A 14,812-nucleotide genomic window follows, 5' to 3' on the forward strand; every position below is an offset into this window, starting at 1 on the left:
TTTCTTTTTGTCAACGATCTCGAATTCCGCAAGAACCTATCGAATTACCACTTGAACTTGTCTGTGTTTATATAATAAATCTTAAGATAAAGCGGCACTGTTATGCCTAATTCAAATAACATAGAACATACAAACTAATTTATAATATATTTCAACTGAACGCTAACAGTGGCCAAGTTTCAGTATGGTGGATAGGTGTTATTATAGAAAAGCAATTAAATGGAGAACTACTTCTAATTCCAGAATATTGCATCACTAAACAAGACAAATTCCACAAAAAAAATCGACATTTAAAGAAGAATTTGGTTGGGATATTGACATCTGTCACAAGCTGTTAATAACAATGACTATAAAAGAGGTTCTCTTTAGGATTTTATTTATTTCTCTTCCAACGGACAATTGTCCAATTTACAAGAATATAAAACATTTTACAAGAGAAGAAAACCTAACCTACACTACACCTTGCATAAAAATTATAACGATACCAGATAAAAGCCTTAAAAATAGACATGGTACAAATGTACTTAAATATTTTCGCATCACGGTAATAAATTCACAGAACATTCGCTTTTAACAGTCTTAAAAATTCAGCTCTACTAGTAAAACAATCCAACTGATTCGAGTACTGGTTAGCCTTCCCTGGTAACAAAGGAATTATTTCCATAATGGATTCTGCGAGATGGAATATAAAATGAGGGTGTCTGACGGGTCTGCCTATAAGGAACATGCAGACCAATTTTACCGAAAATATCTGGATAACAAGGTCCAGAATGGAGAATGTCATAGAATCACGATTTTTACGACGCGTTTGTAGAGCATGGATATTAAGTTCAGAAATCGTGGTAGGTAATGGGAAGTGGAACATTCCTTTTGAAGGTATTAAGAATATGGGTAGAACAAAAACACAAATTATAATAACTATTCTTTTATTTTTATTACTTAAGCAGCGAATGAAGCAAAAGTCGAAAAAGGAATGAATCTTAAATATATCCCTTTTAATACAGACTAATACGGACCTAATGAATCGGTCTTTGTATTAGTAAAAACACTACGTCAGTTATTATACAAACGCATTTATATTACAGTTGCTTTCTGTTTTCATAAAGAAAGATGACGATGTGGATATTGGCTTAAACTAAATATAAACATCATAAACCTCTCCAATAATAGAAATATATTGAGTCATATTTGTTGACTATTAAATACATCTATTTCAATACACCCTCTCAAAAATGAATCAATTATATTTAAATAAAAATGTATAAGTTATAACCTAATTAGGTAATAACGTTCAAAGAATAGTCATATCTGGGGAAAATAATTTATATGGTCCAACATTCGTTGCTAGGATTTGGAAAAACCCCAAAAAGAAAAACCAAATCAAACCATTTGGTTCCACTTAAAACTATACTATCTTATTTATTCGATAGTTTTTGTAGCCCCAAATTAAATAGGACTTCGTGGAACTTTGGAGCTAGAAGTTGCTTCGTAAAAATGTCAGCCAACTGTTGACCTGTGGGAACATATTTTATTAATATGGTTTTATTTTGTACCTGCTCTCTAGTAAAATGATATTTAATATCTATATGCTTAGATCGTTTAAAATCAACAGGATTATTAGCAACCGAAATACAACCATTATTATCTTCATATAAAATTATTGGCTTAAAAATATTTATTTCAATACTTGTTAATAAGGACTTAATCCAGAGAGCTTCTCGAACCCCTTCAAAAATTGCCATATATTCTGCCTCCATCGAAGATGTAGCGACAGAATTTTGTTTTCTTGTGTTCCATGAAATTACACAAGTTTCAAATAATTAAAACAAATAATTTTTCCTGTTGTACTTTTTCAATCTATTTCATTACTACCCCAATCAGCATCTACATAGCCAATTAAAATGTCAATATATTTATTTCTGGTATAAATTAGTTTTAAATCATAAGTACCTTTTATATACCTTAAAACACTTTTTAGGCATTGCCATAACTCTTTATTATTTTTGTTTTGATAACGACTTATAGATTAACGGCTGTACACAAATCTGGTCGAGTACAAAGAGCAGCATACATTAAAGAACCTATAATTTCGGCATGGGCATCATAATGTTCATCGGCATTTAATGCTAAATAATTTAATTTAGACGTCAGAGGTGTTTTTACGGGTTTGCAATCACTCATATTAAAATTATTAAGCACATTTTTTAAATAATTACTTTGATCTAAAGAAATTTGATTTTGATTTCTTTCAATTCTGATTCCTAAAAAAAAAATTTAATCATTCATATCAACCATTTTAAATTTATTTTTTAAATAAGTTTTAAAACTCAACATTGTGTTAATATTGCCAGTAGCTATTGCTAAATCGTCTACATATAGAATTACGTAAACATTTTCGGTGATAAGGCCTTTATTTAAGAAATATAAATAGTGGTCAAGGCTTGAATTTTGAAAATTGTGCTGTTTTAAAATTTTATCAAAATGCTTATACCAGCATCTTGCTGATTGCTTTAACCCATATAATGATTTATTTAATTTACATACATAGCAGTCTTTTGCATTAATACCTTCGGGAATTTTCATATATATTTCCTCTTTTAATATACCATTTAAATATGCCGTTTTAACATCCATTTGATGAATGTGTAAATTAAATTGGTTGGCAATTGCTAAAAATATTCTGAAAGTCGATATTCGGGCAACTGGGGCAAAAATTTCATTATAATCTAGGAGATATTGTTGGCTAAAACCTCTACTAATCGAGCTTTATACTTGGGTAAACTACCCTGTATATTGTTTTTAACAGTAAACACCCATTTACAGTCTACAATATTTGTATTTATTGGTTTAGGTACTAAAGACCATTAATTAGCAAAGACTCGATTCCCTCATTAATAGCGTTTTCCCATTCATTTTTATCAGCTCGTTTATTTATATCTTGAAAACAAGAAGGGACTTTTAAGTGGGGTGTTTGTACATTCATAAAAGTACCTATTTCATTTTCGTTATATGAAATTTTAGGAAGATTTATGAGTCTTTCGCTCCGTCTGGGTTCCGTAACGGGTGTCCCAGATTTTTGGTCGGTATTTTGTTTAGATAACTGATTTTTATCCTCGGTTTTATTTACAGCTTTATTATTAACTGTTTTAATTTCCGATTGTAAAGGGAAAACGATCGGTACCGGGTTTTTATCAGTTATAGTTAATAGATATTTTAATACCTTCGGAGCTTTGTGTGTGAAACCTTTCATCAAGTTCAATTTGAGGTCTTGACGTGTTAAAAGCGGTTTCATCAAATATAACGTCCCGAGCTGTAATGAATTTATTATTTTGAGAATTAAAAATTTTATAACCATTCGGTTCATAGCCAACAAATATGCCCTTAACAGGTTTTTGCTCGAATTTTGTTTTTCGGGATTTATTATGTACAAAAGCAGTAGAGCCAAAAACTTTTAAGTGATCTACTTTGGGCTTTTTATTATGCCACAATTTATATTACAGTTGTTTTCTGTTTTCATAAAGAAAGATGACGATGTGGATATTGGCTTAAACTAAATATAAACATCATAAACCTCTCCAATAATAGAAATATATTGAGTCATATTTGTTGACTATTAAATACATCTATTTCAATAGAAGGCAATATATCTTAAAAACGTGTGCTGAACCTTTTCAATCATTTGAATGGGATTGTTATAATCGCCCAATTACTATTATGAGCTATTTCTAAAGCCTTGGAATTGAATATCTTTAAGCGCTTATTTGGTAAAATAGTTGGTCGCCTTATTTTATCTCAACGTGAGTTCTTGCCCAAAAAATCAACTTCCAGGTTGAGGCAAGTAATTAAGTTTTAGTCATGTATCTTTAAAAGTACTTCTGGTGTTCCACAGGGGTTCAATCTTCGACCACTCTTGTTTTTGGCTGCTGTCAACGGTCTAGACACACTGTCAAACCCTGCAGTCTCCTGATTTTTTACTTTTTTCAAGAATGGTAATATATACATGTGAGAATATATTCCGTACCAGACCAGCTAGATTCGAAACTCAATAGGGCCCTCTTCATGAAATTGTCACCCGAACCATAAGCCTTATTTATTTCACATTATGGGACCCTTTATGATGACGATTTATGGATGCGGAGTGTTTGTGTTAGTTTTAAGTAAGAGTTTTGCTATTAAAAAGAAAAGGGGATTCGAATTTTAGACAGCGTCTGCGACGCATTATTTCTGGAGAGAAATTTGTTCTGTTTTATTTTAAGATTTTTCGTTTTATTAAATCATAATTTAATTAAAACTCGGTGTTTCCTTACATACACATGGTTTAATTCACAAGTATGAATATTTTGAGATGCAGATTGTACCTGATTCTGAATAATTCTAGATGTTTTTCTTTCTTGTATAAATTTAGAACATTTCTTGGGATGTATAGATTTTTCACTATTTGTTATAAAAACCTTATGCGCTTTATCAATATAGGACTTTGTGGATCCTATAGATGTAAAGACCCTAAACAAAACAAATTCATTTGAAATGTTATTTATTATTGGTTGATAATCGTTAATTGGCACCCTAGCTCTTGACAGATTTTCTTAATGCGTTTTAAGCTTAACGCGGATTGGAATCTTTAAAATAGTAAATTTACGTCGATGCTTTAGCCTCCAAACCTTAAATTTCCAAATTTTAATATTACATTGAAGAAAAATTATTGCCCAAATGGCGTCGCGCGTTCGCACGCTATACCGAGTATATTGGACTTTTGAATGGATCATTAAATCAAGAAAATTATAAAATCATTTGATAAAACTTATTTTTTTTACACCATTCAGTTTTAAGTTTTTTTTCGCTCTTATGACGTCATAAAAATCGGCAGCATAAGTATGCACAAACAACACTCACTGCTGTTTTTAATAACGTTAACAGTTGACACATTTATTCGCATGGAAATAACAGATCTCGCATATTTTAATTGACATTAACCACGCGAGAGCTTAATGCGTATTCGTAGTATATTTAAATGAAAATAATTAATAAAAAAGCCTATAAAATCTGTTATAACAAAACGTAATTATTACTTACTATTTGTTAAATACGGGGTTATTTCTCGAGCTTTTAATATGTTTACACCAAGCAGTAAATAAACGCATTAATGTTTCATCGCTATTGACTTTTATTTGTTTTACGTTGCACAATATGCACGCTGTCGATTTTAATACGTAAAGTAATTAAAAATAACGGCCCTAAATTAATCCATAAAGTCGCCATAGTTACGGATTTATTGAGCCATTTTATTAGGTAGAGTAACTTAAAACCGAAGCTTAATGTATATAAAAATAGGAACCCAGAGTTGCCACACAGTTTTAAAGTCCATTATTAACCTACCAACAGATGGCGTTGAACGGATTTTTTATTTACACCTATTCAATCATATCTATCCTGTAATATGTTCGTCGGTAGCTGCAGGGGATAGTCCAAAGATGAACAAATAAAACAACCTTTTTCTACCATGTTCCAAATTAGACTATATTTATTATATATTAAACGGTTACACCAATTGTTATTACTTACATATTTCCCTTATGCCATCAACCCAGTTGAACTAATTAAAGGAGAGTTGGGGAATGGTGCGCAGTGCAAGCAAAAATTGTATTTGTGGCGAGCCTATAACATATAAATTAGTTTTAAAAATGGTATGAGATGTATTACTTATTAATGTATATATATGTAAAATGTTATTTAAAAAAAATCTACTACGCAAGTATAAAATTAAACAAAAATAAAAAAACCATTTACGCATAATTACCCGTCCCGACGGGCAATGATGGGATGTAAGGGTTAGGTAATCGTGCGCAGGAAATATCTGTTTTAAAAAATTATTTATTTTTAAATATTAACATTTAAAGTAGTTAATTTTTTAGTAGTAATATTTAAACAGCAGTATAAAGCCTTAATTTAAACAGTAGCCGCAGATGTAATTTTCTGGAGTATGACCAGACGTGCAGGCTGTCTGGTTCAAAGAAGCACACATAACACAGCGGTACCATAGTTCTCGATTTTTGCCAACTTCTCCACAAATACAACATATCTCGTTGGGTTTTGAGGGAGTTTTTGGAGAAGGCGGCATGAAGTTAAATTCATCAATATCGTCTAACTCATCATCGTCGCATATCTCAGACAATTCATTTTCCAATGAATCATCGGATGTCTCAGGTGTGGCCTCTCTCTTTCTTTTTTGTTTTCCTTTAAGTGTTCTTGTATCTTGTGTTTCTTCTTCAAAACATTTTCTTATAGTTTTCTTTTGGGGTGATTTTCCTTTTTCCTTTTTCTTTAAGTTTATGTTTGTCTAGCCTCTGGCAAAGAATCCTTTTCTTCTGGTTCAGAACTATTTGGCAATGAAACATTAGCTTCTGGTCTGGATAAGGGTGGGTGATTTTCGTCGCTGCTAACAACAGTGCAATTTGTGTTTTGCCTAGAAGGGGTAAAATCATCCTGACTAAAGCTGTCTGGATTTAGTGGATAAATTCCTGCGGTACGGAACCCTGAGACAGCTTTCTCCATGGTGGCGACTTTCATGAATGCTCTGTTTAATAATTCAGATACGTCATATTCTGTTATTTTTTGATGTCCAGAAGTAGATAAATGAAGATCGTATTCTCTATAGAGAGCATTTTTAAGTGGACTAAAAAAAGTTAGATCCAATGGCTGAAGACGATCTGAGGTGTTGGGAGAAAGAGAAACCATATTAATATTATTTCCTTTCCAAAAATTATAAGCCGAAATCGAAATATGGCTTGAATGGTTGTCTGAAACCAATAGGACAGGATCAGATGCAGTAGGCTTTGCATGTTTTGCAAAATGAGACAACCACTCAACAAATAGCTCAGAGTTAATCCAACCGTTCTTTGAACATTTGTACAAGGCACCTAAGGGTCCATTTTTTGCAGAGTTGTTGGCATTCTTACTCGGGGATATATGAGTATGGGGGTTATGGCACTTTTTTTACTCCTCTGGCACCATAAACTTTCGGACATTTAGCTTGAACCGTTGTAATGCCTGTTTCGTCCATGTTAAATATTCTGCTTGGTTGAAATTTAAACTTTTGCATAAGAATCTTAAGATTAGAATAAAATAGTTTTACAGATTCTTTATTAAAATATGAAATCCGATTTAAACTCGCGCCCTCAGGCTTTCGTAGTTTTATCTCGGGAAATCTTTTTAGAAATCCATAAAGCCATGCTTTGCCAGCTAGTCCCTTTTCTCGAAAGTTGTGAATAATATTATTTTGTTCTGCATACCTAAATGCAAGCCTTTTTAGACCATCAGGTGTCAACCCAAAAAACAATTTTGAAAGCAGCAGAACATAATCTTTTAATTCACACTCTATTTCTTTAGAGAATACAGTTTTACGGCCCGCCAACAATCGAGGTAGTTTATGATCATCTTCCAACAACTTTTTTCTAAAGGTAGATTCTGGTATTTTAAAGGATCTTCCTACTTCCCTAATTTTTCTTCCGTCAGTCCTTATAGCATCTAGGGCTTTTTGCAGGGTCTCCGTCGTATAAGAAAGGATATCAGTCTTTCGTGTATAATTTCTAGGCATCTGAAAACATTAAATAGTACTATTACTTCTTAGGATTTAATTACGTGAAGGGGAATCGTGCACTTCTGCGCACAATTACCCCTTTGTTATTGTCTTTTATAAAAACATGATGTGGCCAAAAACATATAAACAATGTATGATTTAAAGGTGCCTAAATATTCACAATACTCTAGATTTTACAAATATAAGTAATGTAAAACGATTGGACAAAAATTACGGACTTACCGTTTTATTTTCTGACCCCGAAAACTTATAAAAAACAAAGAAAAATTTAATCGGTTAACCTCTCGGCGATCGTAAACACACTAATGGTGCCAACGGTCGCGCACACATTTCAGGCACTCCGTTGCAGAGAGCAGCACTGGTTTAGCGTTTCGGATAGCCCGCGAAATACAAAATATCATGGTGCGCACGATTACCCACCGCGCACCATTACCCAACTCTCCCTTACATCAATACATATAGTTGCTTAATACTCTTAATAGTTTACAATACTTACACATTAACCCCATGTGCCTTATAAAATATTTAACCTACTTATACTATATGTTACAATCTGTTATATAGGGTGTCCCAAAAATCAACGATAAGCCGAAAACGGGGAATAGACCAGGTACTCAGGGATTCCAAAAAAAATTTGTTTGAATGTAACCCTGAATAACTCTTTGATAAATTACAAAACTAAATTCAACACATTTTTAAGAAATTATCAGATTTTTGCTCAACTTGTGTTGAAAATTGTGTCTTTTGACCATTATTTCCCAACTCTAACTAACTGTCCTGGAAAGAAAATTACTTTACTGTTTAGCAAGTGATTTCAAAAGATGGCATATCTAATTTAGATTTCAAAGCGGTAAGATACTTGTGAGATTATTGATTCAATAGGGGTGTATTTTTTTTAATACATAGTCAAATATAGGGTGTAGGCGCGCCTAAGAGTTACGCACTTAATATTCTTTTCTACATAAAACTACAATAAACTACAAGAAAAATAAATAAAAAAAATAGTGAGCAACCAAACATATATTCTATTAGCCAACAAAAAAACACAGCTTTAAGAAAATTATTTCTACATTAAAAATAATACAACCCTTTTTTTAAAAAAATACAAATGCGTACTCTTAGCGCCACATATGCCAAAGAGTACGCAAAGGTTGGGCTAAGAGTACGCAACATCACAATGTTTAAGAAATGTTTAATTGCATAGGTCGCAATGAAATTGCTTTTGTCCCATGTAGCTTGTGCAAATTTCATGCCACCAGGACTTGCATGTTGCGCACCTGACCCAATCGCCTCTACCGTAAGAATTGCTGTAGTTCTCTTCACATCCAGGACAGACAGCATCTTCTTGATTGCTGTTGATGCTCAAAGCTTTCAAAGGCATTTTCTTCTTCTTCTGCTTAGTGCCGTCAGTAAGTTTCTTTTTAATGCTGCTCGTCTTGTTTTGGGAGGTGGATTCTTGCAGTGAGTCTTTATAAGGTGTAGATAATAATATTTCCGACCTAAAAATGTGAAACCACAAACGGTCACGGTCAATACGTCTTCTTTCTAACTCGGGGATAAAGGTGTTTACCATATTAACGTAACGTTTAGACGTTACTGAAACGGTAACCCCATTTTCTTCAAAAATATAGGAACCTATCAAGCCGAATTTGAATTGAATTGAAATGCTTTGAGTCAACGCACCGAATGTAATCTGACGCACACCCCTCCCTTCTCTAATGGCCAATCGCTACCTGTCAAAAACGTTCGCTCTTGTGCCGCACCTTGTATAATATCTAGTAAAAAATGACGTTTAAAAATAATAGAACGCAATACAAGTTAATATTTTACTTATAATCGTTTATTTGAAGAAAACTGTAAAATAACAATAATGAAACGTATAAAATAACTGCATTTCCTATTTTTGAGCGCGCGACTCTGGTTCATATTCCCGGCCCGTCCACAATTCAATCTTAACAGCATCGAGAGAATATCATATCTTCGTCTGTTTCACGTTATCCGCGCCAAACTTGCCTATCTTTATCTGACAAATATTGATTGGTGGCCGTGAAAAGACTCGAATCGACCGTAAATATATACGGGAATCGATCACTAAATATCGTAACATATTTTGCAGTTTATTTTAATGCGCAAATGTAGTATGTTGATTGTATTTTGTACATACTCAATTTTCGAGCTTGACCAAGTAACTTCACCTAAACTATACAAGAAGTTGCACGTGATCTGAGTACCTCGGTACGTAAAATAGTAACAAGGACATGTGTGTATAAAAGTGTCTAATACGGCACATCGAATATTGGAAAAAAAACAGTTATATCTGTACCACGTACAACGAGTATAAAGTTTATTTCCTCGAGACTACCCGGCAAGACTTGAATTTTGTCAAACAATGTTGCAAAGTCATAGAGAAGATTCGCGATTGTTAGAAATAATTCTATAGTCCGATGAATCGACTTTTAAGAAGGATGGATACATAAATCTCCTTAACATACATGAGTGGCATGTGTAAAATCCACATTTACACCGAGAGGACCGGTCACAATTACAGTTTAAAGTAAACCTGTGGACAGGAATACTTAATGGTAGAGTTATTGAACTATTCGAGGTGCCTGGAAATTTGAACTGGATTTCTTGGAAAATCATTTAACAGATTTACTAGAAGATGTGCCACTTAATATTTTAAGTAACATGTGCTTTCAATAAGACGGCTGCCCGGCCCACTATGCTCGTCCAGTAAGCGAATTTCTGGACATAGAATACCCGAACAGGTGGATAGGGTGAGGTGGAGCAATGGCGTGGCCGCCACGTTGACCAGATTTAAATCATTCATTTCAATCTGTAAAATTTGGGTATTTTAAAATTACGTGAGTATTGACAATGCAATTCATTCAGCGAGCTCCACCATGTATACAACAAAATATTGAGAGTACCATGAAACAAAAATGCTTACGATTTACTGTACTGACCCATCTAATAAAGATTAAGTTTACTCACCGGGGAACTTCGGTCCCCTTGATTCAGTCATGCCAACAACCATCAATATAGTTACTTTATGTTTGCTAATAATTTACATATATATATCTTCTTTCTTCGACGACTAGCTAGTGTCCCCTGAAATAGTTAAGGCTACCCCAGACGCTCCACTGCCGCTAAACAGTAAGCATCTCAACACTCGGAAACTAAGATAACATATACCGAGATCTTAGAATCCAAATGTGTCAATCGAGAAGACAAGTGAGGTCCCTCTATAACTCACAAGACCAACTCAAAGGAACTGCGCGCTCAGAGGGCATCCCTGTCGATTGAAACAGCGACAAACTTTGGTATACCATAAAACTCTAGCCATGGACTTATACAACAACAATATAAAATATTACTCACATGTCGACATGATTAACCTGTGCACAAAACAATAGTGGACAAACACCACCACACCTGGTCAACTGTGACCACTCTATATACATACATGGCTCTTTATAAGCCGAAGTGCTAGCACTCATTGACTCTTTTACTTCTTTGGATCTCTCTCAATCTCTGCTTATATTATTATTTATGTTTAGGGTATAGATTTTCAAGGATGTAAGATAATTCTCGGGCGGTTGAGACACTAATAAACGAATACAGGGTGTTTATAAAATATACGTTTATTAAATATGTTAAATTAACTTAGGATATTTTAAAAATCATTAAATCATTTAAATCATCTTTGGATTTCTTCTACTGGGGTGCAATAAAAGATAAAGCGTACAACAATCATATAAAAGACCTAGCTAAACTGCGCCGAAAAATCCAGGCAGCCGCTGAACAGATCAACAATGGAAGATTTGCCCGATTAATAACGCGATCTTTTTTAAAAAGGTATTTCACAAATCCTAATACACCTCACCACACCACCTTCATCCTAATACCATGAATTTTCTACCCTCATTCCTAATACTCATACGCGTATTAATGTATTAGGCACAAAGAGCAAACGTTTTGACAGGTAGCGATTGGTCATTAAAGAAGGGAGGGATGTGCCTCAGATTACATTCGGTGTCTTGACTCAAAGCATTTCAATTGAATTCAAATTCGGCTTGATAGGTTCCTATTTTTTTGAAAATAGGGTTACCGTTTCAGTAACATCTAAACGTTACGTTAATATGGTAAACACCTTTATCCCCGAGTTAGAAAGAAGACGTATTGACCGTGACCGTTTGTGGTTTCAGCAAGATTGAGCCACCGCCAGGGCATCCATGGCTGTTTTTCCTCCTTTGTTTGCCAACCATTTAATTTCAAGATTCGGTGACGTTTTATGACCTCTTCGGGACCTCAAGTTTATGAAAATAATCGTCGTAAATTAGATGAATTTAAAGATGTAATCTGCCAGGAAATTCCTAATATACGTATGTGTATTAGGAATGAGGGTAGACAATTTGAGGCTTATTTCATTCACTTTGATTTTTCTTTTATTTATTTATTTTGACTCTACAATTATTAACTTCGCTTAGAGTATCGGCGTATATTTGACTATGTAGTAAAAAAATATACACCCCTATTGAACCAATAATCTAGCAAGTATCTTACCATTTTGTAATCTTTATTAGATACGCCAACTTTTGAAAGCACTTGCCAAACAGTGAAGTAATTTTCTTTTCTATAAAGAAATTTTCTATATAGGACAGTTAGTTAAAGTTGGGAAATGATTCTCAAAAGACACAAGTTGAGCAAAAATCTGATAGTTTCCTGAAAATGTGCACAGTTGTATTTGAATTTATTTTTGTAATTTATCGAAGGGTTATTCAGAGTTACATTAATAGTATATTGTATACCTAGTAGGAAAAGCTTAACATTCCCGGGCGATCGTAAAAATTGCCAACTGGCAATACGGAGTCCGGGAATGTGGCTTTTCCTACGAGGTCTACATACTATTTTTCCGAAAATCGGGAATCATTAAAATTACGGTAAATTATTACTAATCATGTTAAAAATTTTAAATAAACATTATTATTTTTCCCTTAAATAAAAGAAGCTATGAAACATTGTTTTGTAACTACGGAAACGAAGTACATAATTTTAAATTGTCAAACTTGACGAGTGAAAAGTTTATTTGTGGCGTCTTTCCAAAGTGTTGATTTTTTAACGTTTTAAAAAGCCAAAGTAACGTGTAAAATGATGAGTGATGATGACTGTTCCATTTCTGAAACCCTCCCAGAACTCACGGAGGCAGTGAATGCTGCATCATTGGAATTGTTACCAGTAAAATCTAGAAATAAGTATAACTATGTATACAACCGCTTCATGGACTACCGTACGAATAAAAATGTAACTTCTTTCTCGGAAAATGTTGTAATGGCATACTTCTTGGAGCTTGGTTCCAAGATGAATTCTTCAACTTTATGGGCCAATTGTTCAATGCTGAAGGCAACCCTTGCAATTAGACATGATGTGGATATATCTGAATATTCAAAACTTCGGGCATTCCTGAAACAAGCACATGCCTATAAGCCAAAAAAATCCAAGATTTTAACTAAAGAAGAAATAAACAAATTTATTCAGGAAGCTCCAGATAAGGAATATTTAATGATTAAGGTAACTTACAAAACTTCATATTATATTTGGATTCTTTACATGCTTATTTATTGTTGTAGGTAGCTGTAATATTTGGAATTTCCGGAGCTTGCAGAATGGACGAGCTGGTTAAAATGACTGTACAAGATATACAAGACCTACTATCTAAACTTGTAGTTACCATACCGGATTCAAAAACCAATACATCAAGATCATTTATAGTAATAGTTATTGTCATACAAATAAAATTATTAGTTTGGAAAATATTCAACAAAACAATGCTATTAGTTCCCAAGTTCTTCCAGTTTTCAATACTTGTACTAATTGTCAAATAACAGTAAATATAACAAATTATAAGTAATAATTTTAAAATATAATCTTAACCTTCTTTGTGCTGAAAGTTTTAAAAATAAAATTGTTTAGGAAAAAACCTGTTCGCATTTATGTTCTAAGGTTTACTGTATGGAAATAACATTTCCTTACAGTACAGAAATGAATATTTCCTTACTGTTATTTTCGGTTGCCAGGCAACAATCAAGTTGGAGGAAATATTGACTTTTTCTTTCAAATATGTTGTCAAAAATGTTATTATTTCTTATCGATTTTCGGAAAAAAATATTGTTAAGAAATTCAGAAATTTATAACCATAGTACTAAAAAAAAAAAAGTGTCGGTTTTTTATGAATGTCTATAATTTTAAAAGTACTCAAAAGTATTAGTTTTTTTAAATATTTCTTTTGAATCACTGAGTACCTGGCCTATTACCCGTTTTTGGCTTATCGTTGATTTTTGGGACACCCTGTATATGTAAATGTCAGGAGTGTCAAATGTCAAAAAGACCTCTTGTGAGTCAATCATCAAATAATGATACTACGCTATTTACTCATTGCAGGCGTGAAAATGCTCATAATGTTGGTTATAAAATTTGACAGTTGATTTAGCCAATGACTTGATAAATTATAAATATTGACAAATGTCAATACATGACGTTTGTCAAAAAAAATCTTTAATTTTGTTGAATATGTGATTATCTTTTTAAACTCTTACGATTGTATTTTTATATCATATTAATAATTATTTGTTCTAATTTTTTTGGATAATTTTTAAGATTGTAACTTTACTTTTTCTTTCACTGTTTTAATTTTTTTAGGTTTGTAATGTGTTTTTTTTTAAACTATATTTTTCATTGTTTGGCAACTGTTTCCTGTTATTGGGCAAGTTGCCTGCGGTAAATAAAGGCTTATTATTATTATTATTATATAATATATTATTATTGAAAAATGACATTAATGGCACTTTACAACTGTCAACAATACCAACTTAACGTACTTGTCAAATGTGGCCTTATAAAGAGCAGCGCCTCTACACCGTAAGGCCGGAAATTCAAATATTCCCGCTCCATAAATTATTGTATTTCACAATACGGAAATAATGGTAACCCCAATTTGGTCTTTTTCACTATTCACAATAAACCAGCAAAAAAGGAAATTCGGGTAATCTAAACTTACAAAAGGGCACAGGGCCGCACTCAGGCGACCGCTGATTGCACCATATAAATTTTATTTTAATGGGCTATAATTCTGCTTTGGGCCCCACGGCTGCGTTTTAACGGGCCGCCGTTCTTTCATAACTATTTTAATTATCTTCCCGCTCTAGAATTAAAATA

The 14,812-nt window shown here is 33.1% G+C and overlaps 1 protein-coding gene across 2 annotated transcripts in view; it reads left to right on the plus strand.

Annotated features, from left to right (window-relative positions):
• LOC126739433 (uncharacterized) overlaps positions 1–14,812 on the plus strand; it is a 279,994-nt gene that overhangs the window by 204,281 nt on the left and 60,901 nt on the right. The gene's annotated exons all lie outside the window — the stretch shown is intronic.

The sequence above is a fragment of the Anthonomus grandis genome, chromosome 8 (assembly GCF_022605725.1).
Source record: "Anthonomus grandis grandis chromosome 8, icAntGran1.3, whole genome shotgun sequence".
Taxonomy (NCBI): Eukaryota; Metazoa; Arthropoda; class Insecta; order Coleoptera; family Curculionidae; genus Anthonomus; species Anthonomus grandis.